The sequence below is a fragment of the Falco punctatus genome (assembly GCF_963210335.1).
Source record: "Falco punctatus genome assembly, chromosome: 6".
Classification (NCBI taxonomy): Eukaryota; Metazoa; Chordata; class Aves; order Falconiformes; family Falconidae; genus Falco; species Falco punctatus.
In genome coordinates, this window is record NC_137585.1 from 69,371,687 (window position 1) to 69,392,546 (window position 20,860).

Below are 20,860 nucleotides of genomic sequence, written 5' to 3' on the forward strand. Positions count from 1 at the left end.
TGGCACTTTCCAAGTCCTAAGCAGAAGGTGGGGAGGGAAAAAAAAAAAAAAGGAAAACCCAGTTTGTGCCCAGGTTGGAGTTAACATCTACCTACCTCTTTCTCGCACCTTCATTCACTTGGAGAAGTGTACCCTGGCAAAGTAGGAAGCTTTACTGTCCATGCATGCTTAGTCTTCACCCTGAACCTCAGACCTGGGTCTTGCCTTGAGTTTAAAAGAAGGTAGGAAAATAACTTCTGCTTGGATGTGTATTCCAGGAGCTGAATAGATATGATCAGCCTTGTGGCAGCATAACAAATTGCTGAGCATTTCCTGAGTGACGGTGCATATGCTGGGAACTTGCACACACTTCCCAAGGTAACGAACCACGATGCAGCAGGGTGAGGCTATGGCATCACCCAGTGCTCCCAAGAAGTGTGTGCTGTCCCAGAAGATGGCCCCGGAAGAGGGACCACCATGGTCTCAGCTGAAGTGGGTCAGCCTCTCCAGCTGCCCTAAGTTGATGCTGCCTCCGGGCACTCCCTATCTAGCTTGTTCTTTCACTTGAGCCCATGGTGGGTTTCAAACCTTGTGACAAAATGCAGAGAAGTAGCCCTGGAGGAGGCCAAAGCAAATCACTGAGCAGCCCAAACACTGGGCGCTCGTCAGCGGGAGGCAGAGCCAGCCCTTGCTGTGACCAATGGCCCCAGCCCCAGGGCCGAGCAATGTGTGTGTGGGAGCGGTCACTGCCACACAACACCTTAAATCCGCCTGTCTGTCTTCACATTTAAAACGTACCTTGATTAATGGTGCTGAACACCTGATAAATGAGAATCAGCAGAGTTGTGCATACAGATATCTGGGCAGATTAAATAATTAATCATCCTGTAATTAATAAAGACAGATACTGGCTTTTTCTGAACTTTCCCTCTTCCTCTCCTCGCACAGGCTTTCGAAAGGTTTTTGACAAAAATAACTACAGACACCAGCAGCTAATCTTACTTTGTGGGGGAGGGGGCCCCCACTGCTTTATTAATGTGGCAAAATCTGTGCATACATTTGAGCAGTAATGAGATCTCCAGGGCAAAGTATGACATCTGCTCCAGAACTTCTAAAATACAGGTTAATTTATACCAGCCAAACTTCTTTGAAGCCAGGCAGTTTGATTTTCACTTGTAGACTTAATGTAGTAGCGTCTGACAAACATGCAGCCCTCAAAGGCCTTGCCATTACTTAGCTCCCAGTAAACGAACCTATCAAAGTACTTTATAAATAATACAACCAAAAAAATCCATTGGCAGAGGAGCAGCAGAGTCCTCGGGCATCATCATGTGAGTGGTCACCTGCCCCAGAAGTGGCCATGGCTACAGGGATGGACCAAATGCCCACAGCACCACCGTTATTTCTGCTATGATCATCAAGAAACTCAAGTATGTGAGGAATAAAGAAACAGCATAAGGCAGATTTAATACACCTGGGAATTAAAAGAAAAAGTAAGACTGGAAGTTGGAATTGTCTTCCTTGAGGCTAGACCAGGCTACTTATTCCCCTTACTTTCCTGGTCAAACATTGCATTCCCCTTTTCTTCTTTTTTTTTTTTAATATTTGGCAGAAAATAGCCAAGGTATTACAACAAAATTTTCAAAGTAGTTAAAATACTTTTGATACATTTAGATGGCAGATTGAGCTAGAAAATTTGCATCAGCAGGGATCCTTTGTGATGGCTGAACTGGGCTATTGGTTCAAGTGCTTCTTAGTCTGTTCCTGATGGTCCCTTCACCCCTTTGCATCTTCTTGTCAGAGTATACTCACTTGGGACCCTGCAGTTCAGGTCCTCGTGGAACTAGAAATGGTCCATAGGTGAAACACAGTGGAGGACAAGTGGTTATCTAGAAAATGTTCATCATGAGTTCAGGCACCTATGCACCAGTAGAACTTTCCCCTTTTGTTAAACTGATTTATCTACAGTAGCTTATCCTTGGGAAAGTTAAGAGAGAACTCAAATACAACCTTAGCACTTGCATGAGGAGATTTCGTACAGGATTCAGCTCTTCAAGCTGAAGTGAAATTCATAATGAGCTCTAAGGGACAACAGTGGAGGCTGAGAAAATTCAGACCGCAAATAAGGACCTCAGCTTTTTCCTCACTTCATTTTGTTGTTTTTTTTCTGTTGTTTAAGAAGAGTGGTTACTAATACCTAGAACAACTTACTAGGGTATATATCAGCTTACCAACCAGCTGTAGACCTCCAACAAGCTCTAAAAATATACGCCACTTTCCATTCAAAAGTTATGGACTTGATACAGAAATTACTGGATAATTTTTTAAAGTGGAAGACTAAAGGCTCACAATTTTCTGGCCTTTAAACGCCATGAACTCACAAATTTGAATGAGATAAACCAACTGAAAAACACAGGCACTAGGACAAACAGAAAATGAGTCAGGTCTTAGACAGATGTGTCTTAGACAAATCAGTTTATTTCCTCTTGTCTCAAAAGCCCTTCCAACAAATTATTTAATGAGATTATTCTAAATCTTTTTCTCAAAAGTCAGTCTCAAATCTGATTTCAGAGATTACCTGCTGTAATAATCGAGACATAATTCCCAAAATGCACTCAGGAATGCTGAGTCCAGTGTAGGACATATCTAGGCTACAGAAGAGCTACCCAAGAGGTTCTGCTCACCGGGAATCTCTGGAAAAAGGTGTTGTCTGTTTTGCACACTTGTCAAACACAAAGGAAATTAAAAAAAAAAAACAAAACACAAAAAAGAGAGAACAAAATTAATGGAGCAATATGGACACTATCAGGAATGCAGCCCGAAGTAATCAAGTACAAGATCATGTTGCTTGTGTGACTGTTGCCATGACATTCAAAAAGCACTTACTATTATCATAGACTATGAATATTCTGTGGGCTGATTGATAGTCTGCAGCTTTTTTTCCTTGTAAGCAAATGCAATGACAATATTAAGCAATTACTGATAATGTCACCCAGCTGCTTTTCTACTGCCTGGGTGACGGGATTTCTGAACTGCAGAAATAACAGCAAATTATTATTAAAGTGTGGAGTGTCCCCCTCTGCTCACTGGCATTGCATTTGACCGGTGACAGCACAGCAGAAGGTTTCATTATGGCAAATGAAAGAAACGCATCTTCAGTAAACTTTACTATGGGAAAGTACCATGGGGCTTATTTAGCTTTGATTGGATCAATGAGATTCTGTAAACACGGCAATTAAAAATACGATTGGTAACAACGTAACCTGCTTTAAGGCTTCTGCATGCCTGAGAGGTTTATACAGGAGCTTGCTAAAGTACATTTCCTGATTAGGAAATAATCAATATGCAAGGTGCTTGACAGAGTGACGTGGTACCATGGTAAGGGCCAAATTTTCTTCAATTAAATGTTGCACTAGCAACCTGCCAAGAGCTATTGTGTTAGGTTTAATTTATGGGCAATTTAGCAAATTGTGTCCATCTTTTCCATTAATTATCCAGCAAGGGCTATATGTCCCAGCATGCAATGCCTCACTGCAAGCCAAGCAGAATTCTGAGCCTGGATCAAAGACTGGAGGTTGGCTCCTGCTGTTGTTGGGTGTGATGGAGCTGCTGGAAGCATAATGGGAAGTTCCCCAACCAGCCTTGGCATGGGATTAGGGGTTCGTCTTTACCTACAAGCTAGACCTGGATCTGGTGGTCAGCACTAAAGTATCAGCACCTCATGTAACTATTCAGAGCACTGAGGAAGATCTTGGAAGATCCCTCTGCTATTTCATGCTTGGAAAAGAGGGAGTTTCAGCTGCCGTTTTGTGCCATATTTTTGTTACTGGTCCCAGAAAAGAGAAACCAAAGTCACACTTCAGAAGTGCAAGAAGGCCATCACCTCCCATCACTGATGCTACTCCCTCCTTGCATGCATGAGGCTCTCAAGGTGAGAGAAGATCTAACCCAAAGTGTGCAGTGTCTCGGTCAGCCCTGAGGAGCATAGTTCCTATGGTTTGCAATAGAGATTGAAGGCTGGCTTCTTGCTTGCTGCGAACTGGTATGGCTGTTACGAAGTCAAAGCAGATATGGCAAGTTACGCCAACTAAAGATTTAGCCCTAAATTCATAGGGGTTTGTTGGAGTCACTCTAAACCCCTATAAAATGTAACAGAGATTAATATTCTGCTCATGGGGTTTTAAAGCACTTTACAGAAGAGCTTTTATTTTATTTAATTTTTATAGGATGGTTAAAATAAACCTATAGCGATAATAGAATTTTCTGTTAAATTTTACAACACTTTGCCAATAAAAATTGGCATGTGGATATGTGAGGGGAGAAAAATATTGGAGGCTGGCATATTAGAAAAGATGTGAAATGTTTCACAACAACAATAAGTGGCAGCAGCTTAGCAGTAAGGTAAATCTCCATGCCATGTAGAATGTAATTTAGATTGTAGTGTTTTGAATCCCAAGCTGCACATGAATCGACAGCATGATGCTATACTGCAAAAAACCCGAAAGAGATCATAAAGGCAGATCTCATCTGAAGAATGTGTTCAAGATGTAGTAGACATCTTTGTGACCTGGAGATTGTGTCCACATTTGCACATCACCTTCTAAGAAATTACTGGGCAATTTCTGGAAGAGGGCAATGGGAATGATTACAGTTTAAAAAGCGAGACCAGTGAAGAGAGGTTAAACGATGTAGCTTTCTGTGGTCCAGAAAAGAGAAGCCTGAAGGGTTGTGAAACAGTTTGTCATGAGAAGGTGGTAGATAGGGCAGGGATTTATTGCAAGAGAAGGACAATCTGGCTTACTCCACAGGGAGCAATGAAGTGGGCATTAGGAAACCCTCTTTAACCATGAGACTAGCTAAGCACTGGGAGAGGAGCTGATTACCTGGGGGTCAAATCTTCCATGTGGAACATTTTGAACAGACTCTTACTGTGAACAGTGCAAATGTGCCTATTTTGTCCCTGAGCCTGAGTGCCTTCCAGTCCTATTTTTTTAATAAATTTTGCTGTGTACTGAACGAATTTCGCATATGCTGTTTCCTGAGCGGTTTGTGAACAGGCAGAGCTTCATAATATTCTTTTGAAAGGTGAGTAGGTGGGCAGGTATTACAACTTCAATTTAGAAAACTAGGGGAGATAAAAACAGAGATTTAAGTAACTTCCCTGAGGCCAGGGAAGCAACAAGCATGTCAGGCAAGGTTCAACTACAAGTGTTTCTGAACCCAGCAGTCCTTGAGAGCTCGCACCCACCCTTCTCAGAGCATCTACCTTTCAGGGCTCGCTTTTCATCTGTCTCTGTTTTCTTGCAGCTGCCCGGCAGCTTCCATGTTTTTTCCTCCCGAGTACTTTGCTGGTCACCACATTAATAATTGCATACCTTGAGTTTGTATCTGCCTTATTACAGATGAATACAGCTGCTAACCAGCCTTCATACCCTGTATCAAAGTTCTGATAGGTCATTCCTCGTCAAAGCATGGGAGCGACCCATGCCTTTGCTCCAGAGGGCAAGAGGCTGCCACCAAAGATACCACCAAAACTTTGGTGTCAAGAGCCTCAGACCATGACCTGGCTGGGACTGGAGAAGAGGTTGCTTTCTTGCCTGGAAGATGGTCTGGCCAGCACAAAGCAAAAGTGCACATATCAGTGTTCATTGTTTGCCTGACCTGTTCCCTTAAAAACATCCCTGGAAAATACCCTCCTGGCCAGCTTGAGATACCAGTTTCAAAGGGGAATAAACAATCTTTAGGACCTAATCAACTTTCATATGTCATTGGGATGAGGGGAGGGCTGGTGCTTTGTGAGTTTTTGGTGAAGAAGGGTACTTGCTCTGAGCACACTGCAAATGCATTTAAAGACGAGAGCCCTGCCCATCAAGGCAGCAAGCACAACAGTGGCTTCACTTCAAATTGACAGCCATTGCATTTTTTCTTTATTCCTGTCATTACTTTTCTAATAATTCATTTATATGGCATCCATGGCCTTGGGGCACTAGGAACAATCACATTAAGAACAGTACAGATATAATTCAATACTTTTCACCTGTTCCTTACTGACAGTTACTTGCTCATTCATCAAAATATCCTTCCACTTTCTTCTACCTTTCTTCATCAGGTATGGAATATACTCACCTTGCACTAGGTATTAATTAATGTCTCATAATCAGCTGGCTGAAGGACCCTAATATTGCCATGGTTTCTTTTGCGTTAGAGTCAAGCTAGAAAATCCTTATGCCTTGTGCCTGAGGATTAATACCGAACCATGGCCGACTTCTCTATGGAATTGCCTCTTGTATTTGCATTAATACCAGCGGAGATCTTCCCGAGCCGCACTACCACTGTGCACACCAGCAATCGCAGCTAATTTGTACATATGCTTCCATTGGACAGACGCCATGCAATTAGGAGGACGCCCTCGAGACATTAACATTTCTTGTCTCACAGTAAATGCAGTGGGAGAACACAGCAGAAGTTTATAGGGTGTTGTCCATGGGAGTGTGTTATTTCAACAGTATTTCTATGCAGCTATGAGGACAATCCAGAGTTGGGCAGAGATCCAACACAAAGAGGTTTCTGAGGCCACAGTGGAAATCCCTTAAGTCCCTGTTTGCTGGAAGAAGATGAGGTAGCATGGGGCACTGACAGTGCTGGACTGGAAAACTTCTGTTTCCCTATTGGCCTATTCCCTCTGGGACCTGGACACCAGGACCTTACCCACACTTTTCAGGATGATTGTAACCCCTAGTCCCAGCGAAAGGCTCATCAGCTACATCTCTGTGAAGCCCTGACTATAGAAAGGGTATCAAGGTTTTCCGCCCTCCTGGAACCAAGACAGTTAATGGCAAGGACACTAGTGCATGTCAGGACCTCAGTGTCAAACCAAAGGACCTACAAGCTCCAAAGGACCAGGGCCAAGACCTTGCCATGCTAGGTCCTATCCACCAGAGACCTGCTGGGGTGCAGGGATCCTGTGGGGGAGTTTCCTTGGGCAGCCACAGTGTGCCTGGCCCTGGGGAATCCACCAGCTGTGTACTCTGCGATGCTGCTGAAACCTTGGTGTAGTCTGAGACTAACATGTTTTGACCAAGACATCTTGGAAGCAAGTAATCTGGAAGAGCTCTGACAGGAAAATTTTAAGCCAAATTTCCACCCTGTGAGAGTCTTAGAGACTCAGTGAATCCCATTACTTTCTGGCAGAAGGATCTTGGCATCATGGTCCATCCCAAGCTGTGTCCAGACGGTTCATTTCTAGGACCACCTGGGAATAGTAAAAGTCTTTGCCTTTGCAAGTCTGGCATCCACAGGACTGTGTCTATCCTCTTTTTCAACACATGATAGGGAGGAAAGTGCTTGATCCCACTCCCTTCTCCCTGTCTTACTCGTACACTTAAAAACCCACAAAGCGTATGGAACAAATTGATTCAAAATACTGCACTTTCAGCTGGACTGATTTTGAGAGGACAGCATTCACCCCCACCATCACTACGTTTGTCCCCAGGTGCTAAAATGATGTATACAGAGGTTTCAGCACTGCTGGGTAATTTAGGAGTGTTGTCATCATCACAAAAGGAAGAAAATTGATTCAAATCAAAAGCCCACAAACAAACTCTGACCTTATTCAAATCAGAAAAAAAACCAATCCCAACCTCTGACAGCTATGGTAGGATGTCAGAGAAGCTGAGAAGCCATGCAAGATGCACAGTATTGATTGCTGTGTAATAACAATTTCCCTTCAGCCCAGAGACTCTACCATATACTTCATTCTGCATTCCAGAGCACGTCTCTGAGCATCGCTGGGGCTGGGAAGTAGCACACACCAGACATCGCTGGGGGTTGCAGGTTAAGTACTGCACTTAGGTTTTATGGAGCAGAAGAGTAGATAAATTCTGTCAAATGAATGCAAATGCTCTGCATTAATTTTTGCTTCTGGAAGTCTTTAAGCAGTTCCTTAGTTTTTTGGAAATATTTCTAAGATTTCTCATTTTGTGAATTGCCATGAATCTCTCCTTGGTTCTGATTTTCAGTTTGGTTTGATTTTGGTTTACTTTGTGTGCTGGTGTTGGCTGTGGTAGAGTTAATTTTCTTCACAGTAGCTGGCATGGGGCTGTGTTGTGGATCTGTGCTGAAAACAGCATTGATAATGGGTGTTTTTGTTATTGCTGAGCAGCGCTTACACCTACCCAAGGGCTTTTCTGCTACTCATCCCACCCCCCAGTGAGCAGGTTTGGGGGGCACAAGGAGCTGGGGCCTGGGGGACAGCTGACCCCAGCAAGGGATATCCCGTACCCTACGGCGAAATGCTCAGCATGTAAAGCTGGGGGAAGAAGGAGGAAGGGGGGGACATTCGGAGTGATGGCGTTTGCCTTCCCAAGTCACCACCACAGGTGCTGGAGCCCTGCTGCCCTGGGGATGGCTGAGCCCCTGTCTGCCCATGGGAAGCAGGGGATGAATTCCTTGCTTTTGCTTTACTTATTAAGCTTGTCTCTATCTCAACCCACAAGTTTTCTCACTTTTACGCTTCTGATTCTCTTCCCCATCCCACCGGGAGGGGGGGAATGAGCTAGCAGCTGCGTGGGGCTGAGCTGCCAGCTGAGGTTAAACCATGATAGTTTGTTAATACCAGTGCAAATATTTCTGATTCTTTGCTAAAAAAATTCATGACTTGCCTACAAAGGCATCATGTTTTGTAACAATTTACCAGTTCATCTCTAGAAGTGAAAGTTTTAAAGAATGCCTGATTTTTGGTCCTTCTGCACTGCCTGGAGCATCACACAGACAAAAGAGTGGCTGCATTCCTGACTGCATACAAACTGGCACGGTTCCTTCAAGGTTGGTGGTGTAACACAAGTTTTTGCATTGCTGAGTCTCTGTCTTGCATTTCATTTCCTTTGGGTTTGGTCTTTTCTTCACTGACACTAATTCTTTTGCAACATACATAATAGGCAACATAGCTTTATTTCATCTCCCTGTTTGTGCTGTGGGTGATATCTCCTGGGGAAGATTAATGGCTTAAGCTGATTTAATGGTGTATGTACTTGTCACAGGGAAAAAAAAACCAACACAAACCCCTTTCTCTTTTCCTGTCCAGACTGAAAAATGTTATAGAATCATAGAATCATTTAGGCTGCAAAAGACCTTTGAGATCATCACGTCCAACTGTTACCCCAGCACTACCAAGGCCATCACTAAACCATGTCCGTAAGTGCTGCATCTATGCGTTTTTTAAACATCTCTAGGCATGGTGACTCCACCACCTCCCTGGGTAGCCTGTTCCAATGCCTGACCACCGTTTTGGTGAAGAAATGTTTCCCAACAGCCAATCTAAATTTTCCCTGGTGCAACTTGATGTTTCCTTTTGTTCTATTGCTTGTTATCTGTGAGAAGAGACTGATCCCCACCTGGCTGCAACCCCCTTTAAGGCAGCTGTAGGGAGCCACCAGGTGCCCCTGAGCCCCCATCTCCAGGCTGACCCCCCCAGCTCCCCCCACCGCCCCCCCCCCCCCCCCCCAGCCCCTGCCCCAGCCCCTGCCTGGCTCTGGACATGCTCCAGCCCCTCTGCGTCCCTCTTACTGTTTTTTTTTCTGCAAACAGCATACACACACCCGTATTTTTTTCCCTTTGGTGTTTGTTGCTTTCAGCCTTTGATGGCCTTCCAAATAGCTTTACCATCTTTCTGTGCATCTGTGATGTTCCTATATTAACGTGAGTCATTCTTGCAAATAAGCCTGGCACTGAGTTGCGTGTATGAGAAGTTCCAGTTTCTCTCTGCTGCGTTTCAGGAGTTATGTTAGCAGAGACTCTGACCCTATGCAAAGTCAGTTCAGCCACTTGCTTTTGTTCTGCTACCTTTCCCTTTTCTTTTTGCTGTACCCAGGAGGAATGCTGGCTCACTTGGGGAAAGAGGTTTGTGATGCCCGTGGGAGAGGTTTGAAATATTTGGCTGATGTTTCCCCTTGTGCTTGCTGAAGCACCAGCACATGGTTATCACCTGTTTTAAGAGGATCTTCAAAAAACCCTGAAATGCATATATATGTGACAAAACCGTGGTTTAAGCAATAAATTTTTTGGAACCTGAAAAGCACTGGTTGGATGCTCAAGAAATGCCAAACAATGTTTTTTTCTTAATCTACCTGACATCTACCTTAATAATAATAATATGTTTCCTAATTTGACAATCTACATTCAACAAGAATGCAAATACCATCAGTAAATGTGCATGAGTGATTTAAAATAGAGTAACTACTGGCGTATGCAGACACATATTTCTAAAAATGAGTTGCAACACATTGTAAAAGTCACACCCATTTTATCAAGCATTCTTTACTACCCTATCAAAATGAGGACAAAAAATCAGATGCAGCTTTTCCTGTGGACAAAGTAATTTATTCCAGGGAAAGATGGCATATAGATGTAAATGGGAAGGCACAAATTCACCCCCCACCCACAGCATATGTTTTTGTCACAGTGCTGTATTTTTATTTGTGCATTCAAAAGCTGCCTGGCCTTTTCATACAGTCCGTTCAGCTCTGTGAGGGTTTACTCCCACAGCTATCTGTTTTGTCAGTCTGGGCTACTCCAAAAAAGTGTGAGGAGGAATGATAAAGTGCCGTGAATTTATCTTGAACTCCTAGATGGTATTAATAACATGAGGTTAAGTAAAAAATAGCCATATGACAATATAACATGAAGTTGAGTAAAGAATAGCCATATGACAATAGTCTTATGCATGTTGGTATTGTACACATGGAACCTGCATTGGGTGAGAAGTTCGAAAATGCCAGGCATAAATGGATGTTTTATGATGCAATTTTCAATTGCATGACCATATGCTGCCTTCACCCTACCTTCTGCCCCCATGATTTCCTTCTTCCTTGTGTAGGGTGGAGCTGTCTTAAGGATGAATCAGTGAAGGTGTCTGCTTTCTGAAGGACTCTTTGGCATTTGAGGCAGGCAGAAGGTGTACAGGGAATGAGGCTGAGGAGTACTGCAGAAGATTAAATAGTCTTTGGGTGAAGACAGCTAGTGATATGTTGATTCATATATTCCCAGACTTTTACTAATGATCCCTGACACCTAAGTTTATTTTCAGGTTTGTGAGTGCTATCCCTGGCACTGACTTGAAGAAAGCCTGGGCTCTGCCAGAGGCAAATGGGTGAGGGGCACGACGAACACAAAAAGTGCTGTATAATGTTAAGGATGCAGAAAAGTCAGAAATAGCCCAAAACTGGAGACCTTTAACAATTCCTTCATGGCTCAATTCTGCATCCGTTAAATGGAGACAAACCCAGAGTCTGATTATAGATTTTGATGAACTTTGATACTGTTGCAATTAATGCTACAGAAATATAAAATGAATAATTCTGTTTCCAGGGCAGTATTCAGTAAATAAGACCTAGGGTTATTAACTGAGAAATGAGGAGAATACAAAATAAGGAATAGACGCTCGTTACCTGGGCACTGTCCCTCTTACAAGATGAGAAGAAACTTGTGGAAAAATGGTGTGCAACTGCATAATTAGATGGGACAGGGCTGCAGGGATGTCCCTTGCTCTGATATTTCTCAACTTTGCATCTTGATGTTGTTCCCTCTTTACAAAGCAGCTTTGCACGTGCACATTTTACCTCTCACATCCAGCTGAGACACAGAGTCTGGGCTGAAGGAGGTTGCCACACCAGGGACACAAGTTGTCCGCCTTGTCTTTGCCCTTCCACCCCTCACTTGTCCATGCCAGGCTTAATCTATTTAGTCCTGGATGCCACTTCTCAAACTCTTGACTCCAGCTCTAATACTCTGTTCCTGTCCTCCCATGTCTCCTAGACTGTTTGCCCCATCTTGGGTTTTGTTTCACCTGCACTTGTGCCTTAGTTTTCGTGCTGCTGTAGGTGTCAGCAGGGATCCCGGGGATGCCACACAGGCTGCCTGCCCCATGTGTTGGGAGTCACCCCTCTAACAGAGGCAGAGATAGATCCTGGCTTAAAGCTCAGATGAGCTGGCTTCAGCCTGGATGTTCCTCAGGCATCCCTACCCTGGTCCCATACACGTGCTTCCCACCTACCAGCAAAGGCATGAGGATAAACACTGGGGCACTGGTGCTGTGGAGAGTTATCTGGCGTTACAAAGCCACATTTAATCTCTCATCTCACTTGATCTCTCTCTAAAGACCACAGTGCAGGAGGGGAGGGGTTGTACCAGCCGTAATGAGGCTGAATATTGCCTTATTTGTACTGTGCATTTCTTGGGCCTGATCAAGGAGTGTTTACTGAAAAGATTAGTCCTGTAAGTAATTAGTCTTGCTGGAAAAGAGTTTCAGTGGCACCAGATAATACTCTAACTCCCTCTATCCAAAATAATTTAATCTCTTCTAAATGAAATCCATTTTCCTAAAGAAAAATTACTTCCACAGTATTATTCCAAACCTGTCCACGGAGAGATCTAGCTTTAGATGAAGCAGTAATGACTTCACCTAACTTTGTCTTTCAGCTCCTGAGCTACTAGAATTAATTGAGCATGTAATTAAGGAAGGGTTTTCTTACCAATATGATCATGCCTATAATTAAAATCTCACACAAATGTGTATGTGGAAGAATAGGGCAGGGCAGAGTGGGGGAGAGACCGAAGTGTCTGACAGGTTTACATCAAAGGACCTGAGCTCCTGCAGCTCCAAGCCAGAGGGAGGGGAGGAAGGGAAGACAGGACTGGCTGATAACTCACTTGATATATTGGTTTTGGCCTCCTGTCTTCAAAGCCCTAAGTGGTTTAAGTGCTGCCTACCCAGGAGATTGCTTCTATCTTTAATGTTATTTCAGCAGAGTCAAACTTTGCAAGCATTTCTGCTCCCAAGCCCTGGATAAGCGGAAGAGCGATGATATCTGAATGTTTTCAGAAAGATTGGGATGGGTTTGGGTGATGCTTTGGGCTGTGCCCCATCAGCACTGCAACCCAAGGGACCCCATGAGATGCCATGAGAGCCATTGCTTCCCTCTGGGTTTTGTTGCATGGGAGACTCGTGAACAAGATTTTGTAAAAGATGAGTGGGGGGTGGTGGTGTGTGTGTGTATTACTGTTATTTATGCTGCATTTAATATTAATCCAGCCTTCAATAGCAGCTTTCTGCCTGTGATATGTGACCTGAGTCGATGGCTCTATCTGGGGACAGCTGCATTTGGGGAGGTTTTGCTGTTCTGAACACGGGGAGAGTGTGGGTGCTGGGAAGCTGCAACACAGCACCTCCACAGAAGCTGAGCTCCTGCACAAAAGGGACAAGGACCTTCCCTAAAAAAATCAAATGGGGACCTGAAGCTTAAAAAGAGGAAGGGATTGACTCCCTTAGCTTGTCTTCATGTGTTGTGATACCTGTGGCTGTCTCAGGGAGAGAAAAAATTCCTCCCTCATAGTATAACCAAGCTAAGGACCAAGGCACCAAGGAAAAACGTAGGTGTGGGTGGGTGCTGCATGAAAGAAGGCACCTTGAGCAGGAAAACTGCCCTCTCATTTGTTTGATAACTGCTGTGCTGAGGTAAACTGGACTTTGTATGTTTGTTGACATTATTACATGTTTATAAATTGCATCAAAAAGATACCTTTGTCTGTCCTCAGGTCTCCTCTGAACTAGAACAGCCTGAAGGGTCTGGGATTTTTGTCTTGCTGGTTGAATCACAAATGGGGTCAGGTTTTTCATCTCATAGATTTGGTGGGGTTTGTATTTCAATGTAGGTAAAAGAGGAATGGGAAAGTTGAAGTACATTAGGTGTTCATTCTCAGGAAGAAAGCCCACACGCCCAGCTGTGTGCATATTTTTACATTCATCTAAACCCAGTAAAATATTACAAGGAATACCTGTTCACTGCTGAAGTGCGTGCTGAGGTGCTTCAAACTATGCTGGTATGCACTGGTCATGGGTCAGATGTTTTGTACATGAAATACACATTGTGCAAGGGCTTTATTGCATTCTGTATAGTCCCAAACATTAAACACACACAGTCCCTACAAATAACTGCCTTCAAAATGACCTTCTATATCAAACAGCTGTGCAGGAAAGCTGTTTTCCTCCACAGATAACTACTATGCTGGCATTTTGGGACAACCATCATTTTTGTTTCATAATCATCCTTGCAACTTTCCCATTTTTTTTCAGCTTTCCCATTTTTACAGCAGTTAAGACTTTGCAACCTTCCCCAGCAGATACAACCTGCGATTCACTGCTAATGGTGGGTGGCTCTGTCCAAGTTCTGCTTTTGAGAAGGATGACCAATTGTCTCACCAACAGCTGCCCATTAAGCAAACTGCTTCATTGAATGACTAGGAATATGGCTGCTCACCACTGTATTTTCTCTGCACTTATTAAACCCCCCTGAAACCTGTAACCCACACGCTGATCTGGTGAGCTTTATGCTCCCAATGCTGTCATTGTCACTTTTCTTTGATTCCTCCAGTCCATGCCTGGTCCTACTGCATTTTCAATTTATTATTTATTTTTAATTATATTTATTTATTCATTTATTATTATGTTATTATTGCTATTGTTGCTACTATTTATTTCAGCGTGGTATCATTCTGGTCTTTACATAACCCCCCAGTGTGCTTTTCCGTGGGGTCCCATGGGAGCCAAGAGAAGGTCCTTGGGCAATTCTGGAGAAACTCAGCTTCAGGAAGGTTTTGGGGACCTGAGATGTTCCCAGGCACCTCTGCTACAGCTTGGGCTTTGCACAGGCTGAGCAAGACATGGAGAACTGAGGCCAAGGTGCAGGGTGGCTTGAGCTGGGACATGGTGTCTGGACAGTGGGAGGTGATCAGGGCCCTTTGAAGCAGTTTCTATTTGAATCCCCTGAAGGGACCCAGTGGCATTTGAAACACAATATGAGAGCTTTGGTCACCAAGACATGTTGTGATCATTCCAGGCTCCAACACAACAGGGTGCCAAGCCTGTCCGCATATCCCAGCAACATGGGTCCTGATGTTCAGCTGATGGCAGACTGGGGATCCCAACCAGGTGACCATATTGTCTGTGAAAGGCAAAGCAATCCTAGCATTGTGATCCTCCTGGTCCATATCAAGGTCTGCCTGATGGTCATCATGGGAGCGCTCAGCAAGAGTTGAGCCAGCTCAACCTGTTGTGCACCCAAAGGTGCCTCATGCTAGGATGGTGTAGCCTGGACTCTGTTGTGCTGCTGAGGATGCTGAGAAAGGATGGCATCACCTGGACATTGAATCACAGCTCAGATATCAGAATCTGCACTGCAATCCTTCCTTCTTAAGACAGAAGCAAAACGTCCCCATTTCCTCTCAGCGTTCAGTAGGGAACATTGTCTTCTCCTTGTATGTATGGCTAGCGCTAAGCACGCCAGTCCCCATGCTGGACTTTGACTTCTTAGCGCTACTGCAATGCAATTTTCATTAACGGTGCAGTGTCCAGCTCCTGCCCTGGGTATGCAAGGATGCTTTCGCCCTGCACAGTAAATAACCCACCCTTGCTGCAAATGCACGTAAGGGCAGGGCCCAGTCAGGCATAGTATCTCACTGCACTGATAGAAAGCACAGCCGGGGAGGAAAAATAACCTTTCAAGTTTGTGTTCAGTGATATATTGTTTTTAAATCTGAATGGGTTTAGGAAAATGTTACAGAACTGAAAGGGCTCTGCTTTTCTAGAGGCATAATATTACGGCAGTTATTCCAAAGCCAAACTCTGCTGGGTTATGTCCCTACATCCTCTCTCCCAGGTATTTATAAAATTATGATTAACAATAGCAGACATAAGACTTCATTATTTCTTGATTCGCTTTTCTTTTTAACCATCTACAAGCTCAGAGAATTACATATGGTCTCACTGACCTTTGTGTCAAGCTGCTAACCAGGCAGGGAAGGAAGTGCCCCCGAAGCTGCTCAGTGGACTGTGCCAGTGCCCCATGGAAGGGCTGCTGAGAGAGCACCAGCACTTCCCGGTCCAAAAAATGGACTTCAGGTTGCTATGTCAGCTCATGGGTGATTGCACTGGAACCAGAAGTCTTTGGGTGCTCACTGCCCATGTGAAGTACTCCAGCCAGGAGGTCTGAAACCCCAAAATGACTTTGGAAATCCCAAAGTGTCACTAGCACCTGTGTGTGTCTATCTCAATGGGATATTCACAATAGGAGTTAAATATACAGGGGTATCAAAAGAGGGATCTGAGATTTCAGACATATGTGTTGCTGGGGGGACATGTGCCCCCTTTTGCATTTGGTCCTTTTGCCATTGTTAAAAATACCAGGAATGGTTTAATGAGATATGCAAAGGGTTTACTCTGCATTTTGGCTTGTACAAGAGTGCCACAAGGTGATTTTAGGATGTATAGCTCTCCATAAAGTGCAGGATCCAAAAGTTTAATTTCCACAGGACAGCTTGTGAGCTTGAAGCTCAGAATCTGTTCAAACGCTTTGCTGGGTACAGCCTCACACTATGATAAAAAAGCTGCTTGTGTAAACCTCTTTTTTCAACCAAGCAGGTTGAAGACCACAACAATCCCATCCAGAGGTGTAAGCCAGACACTAGTCTTCCCTTTCTCCTGGATAATCTTCCCTTCCCATTTCCACCCCTGGCGACCTCTGCCTTGAGCAGCTGTGAACTTCTCTAAGTAATGCACAAAGGACAACTTAACCATTCTTTCTGAGAAATCTAGCGGTCAAAACCTAAATTGCTTTGAAAGTAGAGCCAACAGGGTTTAACAAATGAACAGTAACACCATGGGAGTTTGCTAATCCACAAAATCTATAATAAACAGATAAAGTTAATAAGATTCAATAAGAGAGAACAACCCCATTAATGTTTTAAGAGCACTATCTAAACATTACACACATTATTTACTGAGTCCCCTTGCTGAATTCTTTGTACACAGGAACACTCAAAATTCATTATCTTTGGATGCAAAGCTTAGTAAATTCAACGGTAATTAATCTCCATTTACCCTCTGTGTGTGTTTCTGAACAGACGAAAAGTTCATTGAAAAAGTTCTTTCAGCCAGTCTGAAAGAAAAGCACTGCTTTGATAAACAGAAAAGCGCCAAAAAATGGGCTTCTCAAAGGAAAACAGAGCAGCTAGCCAGTTCTGCGTGGTTTGAGCCAGGTGCTCATTGCAAATTCAGTAGCGTGCACTGGCAAGTGTCAGCAGCGGAGAAACCGAAATTACTGAAATTCTTATGCCAGTGTAATTTGCTGAAGGCAATGCACTGAGGGTTAAGGCAAATTGTGCATGTGTTGAGGATTATAAAACAAATTAAAATGGAGACTAACAAAAGGAGTGTAATATTTATGAATTTCTTCATTCTTTTCACTCCGTGGTACTCAATCAACTTCACAGTCTCTTAAAGTGGCATGGGGACATTGCTATTGTGTACCTTCATTTGCTCTTAAAAAGGGGGCTCAGACATAGAGCTCAGAGGCTACAGGATTCAACTGATTCTGGCAATATTTATCAGTATCACCATTAACTCACCAAATGTTTATAACCCACTATTACTTCTAGTCATGTAAAATTTAATCAACACCAAAAATACAGTAAATTTTCTGTTCAAGGCATTCCACTTGTCTGCCTCAATTTTGATATACCAGCTCATTTTACCATGTATTTGTCCACTTTCCTTTAAATTCCTGCATTTGAGCATACCAGTTGCACAGAAATGGAAATATATTCATCACCCGCGACTTACTGCAGTGGAGTCCATTACATGGTGTAATGCACTTAACGTTTGATACCTAATTTACCTCAACAAATACTTTTAAAGAGTTTCTAAGTTATTAAGCACCCCACTCTATGATCACCTAGCATGGCCCAGTAATCAAATGGGTATCACTTTGTGGGATGGGAAGAACAAGTCCCCTGTGAAATCTGCTCTTAGTTGTGTATTCCCAGCCTTCTCCTGGCAAGCCCTGCTGGATGGGGAGGCGAGGACATGTGCCCACATCTCTGCTCTGTACAGCGCCTCAGCTCCAGCTCTCCTACACCGTAAACTGGGCTTTTGAAGTCAGGATGTGCCCACCTGCCCCATTGCCAGCTCTGCTGTGGGGTGGGAACCTCTATGAACAAAAGGGACCAAAGAGCTGACGGCAATCATATTTTCAGTCCACCACCATGAGATTCACCCAGGCACACCTGCAGGGATTTGAACCTCATTTGAATTACAGAGAGCTTTGCACGTTTGGCTATGAGAGGCAGATGCACATTGTCCTCGCCCCTTGGTGGCAGACTGTGAGAGGTGCCTGTGAGAGTCAGACCTTACTCCTACCTACTCATGGAAACAAAGCAAACTGTTGGGCTTTTAATTTTATGTCTAGATTTGAGCAGACTGAATCTATCTGCCTGGGACACTAAAGATAAACCTGAGTTTTTATTTGCATTTCACTGTAACATGGAGATGTTTCCCCTCAGTCTTAAAGTCCTGGAGCTCATAGATGCTCTAAGCTTGTTCTAGGCAGTGCTGCCTGAGATGACCAGGAGCCCACTGTCCTTCATGTCCTTCCAACGGTTGCAGCCTAAGTGTAAACCAAGAAACAACAGATGGGATCAGACAGATGGGGGAGTAGAGGGGGAAGAAACAAGGCAATATTAGGGAGTGTGACAGGCAGGGGTCTCGGCACATTGGCAGCCTTGCTGTTGTCAAGTTTTTTTGTAGGCATCTCATATTAAGGTTGTATTTGGAGATTTTATGCTCAATTTTCTGGCACATGAGCAGGGAGTCACTGCCAGCTATGAAGCGTCTTGGAAATGAGATTAGTTTTCAGATCTATTGAAATGATCTTCTCATTGTTATTTCTCTGAAAGGTAAAGACGTAAGGGTCAAATCCTGTTCTTTACTACACCGAGTTCATTTGAATATCTCCATTGGCTGCCATGGAGCTACTCCAGCTAAACAGCAATGTAACACCGACATCAGGATCTGGATCTTCAAAGGAACCACGTCAGTTTTACATCATTGCAATTGACAATACTTTGGCTTGAGAAGCTTTTCTCATACACAGAGGAGGTCAGAATCAGTCCCTTTCTCTGATATTACAGCAGATTGGGATCCAAAGGATCGAGTCTATATTCCCAAACAGATTCTTCTATAGGATCAATAAATAGTTGATAGTGATAACTGAGACTACACTTTATGAATGGTATTATTAGGGCTTACATTCCAGCTGCAGCTACAAAGCAAGTCAGATGAATAAACATAATACCCAGTCCCGGTCCACTTCCCTTACTCTGTCATTTTTATAGCTGCACGCATGCTGCAGGTGCTGATAGTACACACATCTGAGTGTAACCCATGCATCAACCTGATAGCGCACCAGTTCTGGGAGACACTGCCTCCAGCAGTCATTTCAAGCCTGGTTAAAGGAGCAGAATGGAAACAACAACTAAACCGCTGAAAGTTTCATTTTCTAATAATGGAAATGAGATCTGCTGGGCAGTTTTTTGGGGGGGTTTTGTGCGTTCCCCCCCCCCCCCCCCCCCAATGATTTTAAGAAAGAAAAATACTGAAAAATGCCTTACAAATGCTTACACTGATGGACGTATTCCTCAGTAATGAGAGATATGAATGGCTGGGTCTACAATCCCTTGATCTTTCATTCTATAAATTGTCCATTAACATTATTCTTGGTAATGGAGAGCTATGTGAATTTGGCAGGTCCTTTTTTTAACCCCCAACTTACTGGTCAAGACAAAAAAGAACTGAATTAAAACAGGAAAAAAAAAATTACTCCCCTGGAGAATTACAGTACAGCCACTTGCTGGCAAATTTAAAGCACTTTTCTAGCTTTTAATACTGAAAATACTTGCAATCATTGAAGACCCTTTAATTTAAGATAGTGGGTGACAGTGAAGTGATTGAGGAGACCAAGACTAGCTGATCTGCCTCAGCACAGGAGCTGGACCAGAGTATTTCTCAGTATTTTTTCTAGTCTGGCATTTATATGAAACAGCTCTGGTCTGACTACACCTTCAAAACTGCTTACATTTAAGATGCACGAAGATACTCTGTTGCCTGCAAGAGCTGTCATTGAATTCCAGTTCTTCCAGTCCTGAGATACAATACAACAGGGTTGAATTGCATGCAGTGATGGACAGAAATCAGAAAGATTTACCCAAGGCAGTTACCACATGGGATTGAGACAGTGACTCAGTCAGGATTCAGTCTATTCCCCAGGACCATGCAGAAATAATAGCATGGAAGGAGATTTTGCAAACTAAACCATCCCTGTATTTGTCTCTGGCTTTTCCCTGCTGGAATCCAAGTTTCTTTAATAACGAGGATTAATGGTAAGCCTTTAAAGAGAGTTGGAAGCTTGAGAAGGCAGCAGAGAAGTGCAGCAATCCCTTAGGTCTGCACACTCACTTTTACAGCTTTCTGGTCTGGATCCACACCAAGAGGTCTCCCACCCTGGCAGAGTATTTGGGCACAAAATCACCTTCTTTGCTTGTCTGTACATCCCTTGCTGCTGAAAATACTGTACTGGGGTAGCCCGCCAGGACCATCCTTCCCCACGCCGCAGGTACGCTTTCCCTGAGCGGCTCCCTGGGGAGCACGCACAGACACACAGACACAATGCGAGCCTCCGACTGGAAATTCAAACAGAAATATGGCTGTCTACTCCAAAAGGCAAAACTCATTTACAAAGGTCATCTCTGTCGAGGAACAGTGATGGGTTAGTCCTCTCTTTGAGGTGACTGCTGTTGCTCCTCTCCCGAGTTACATTCATGAGCATAGTTGTGAGAAAGAAGAAAGAAATAATAAAAAAAAAAAAAAAGACAAAAAAAAAAAAAAAAGAAAGAGAAAAGAAAAGAGACAAAAGCTCGGCAAGCCCCCTATTCATAGAGCTAGCCCCGCACCTCCCCTTCCCCTCCTCGGGTAAAAGCAGCTTCAAAAGACATTAAC

The 20,860-nt window shown here is 43.7% G+C and overlaps 1 protein-coding gene across 5 annotated transcripts in view; it reads right to left on the reverse strand.

Moving 5' to 3' along the window:
• The window catches only part of FRMD4A (FERM domain containing 4A), a 386,124-nt gene that overhangs the window by 272,229 nt on the left and 93,035 nt on the right, over positions 1-20,860 (reverse strand). The gene's annotated exons all lie outside the window — the stretch shown is intronic.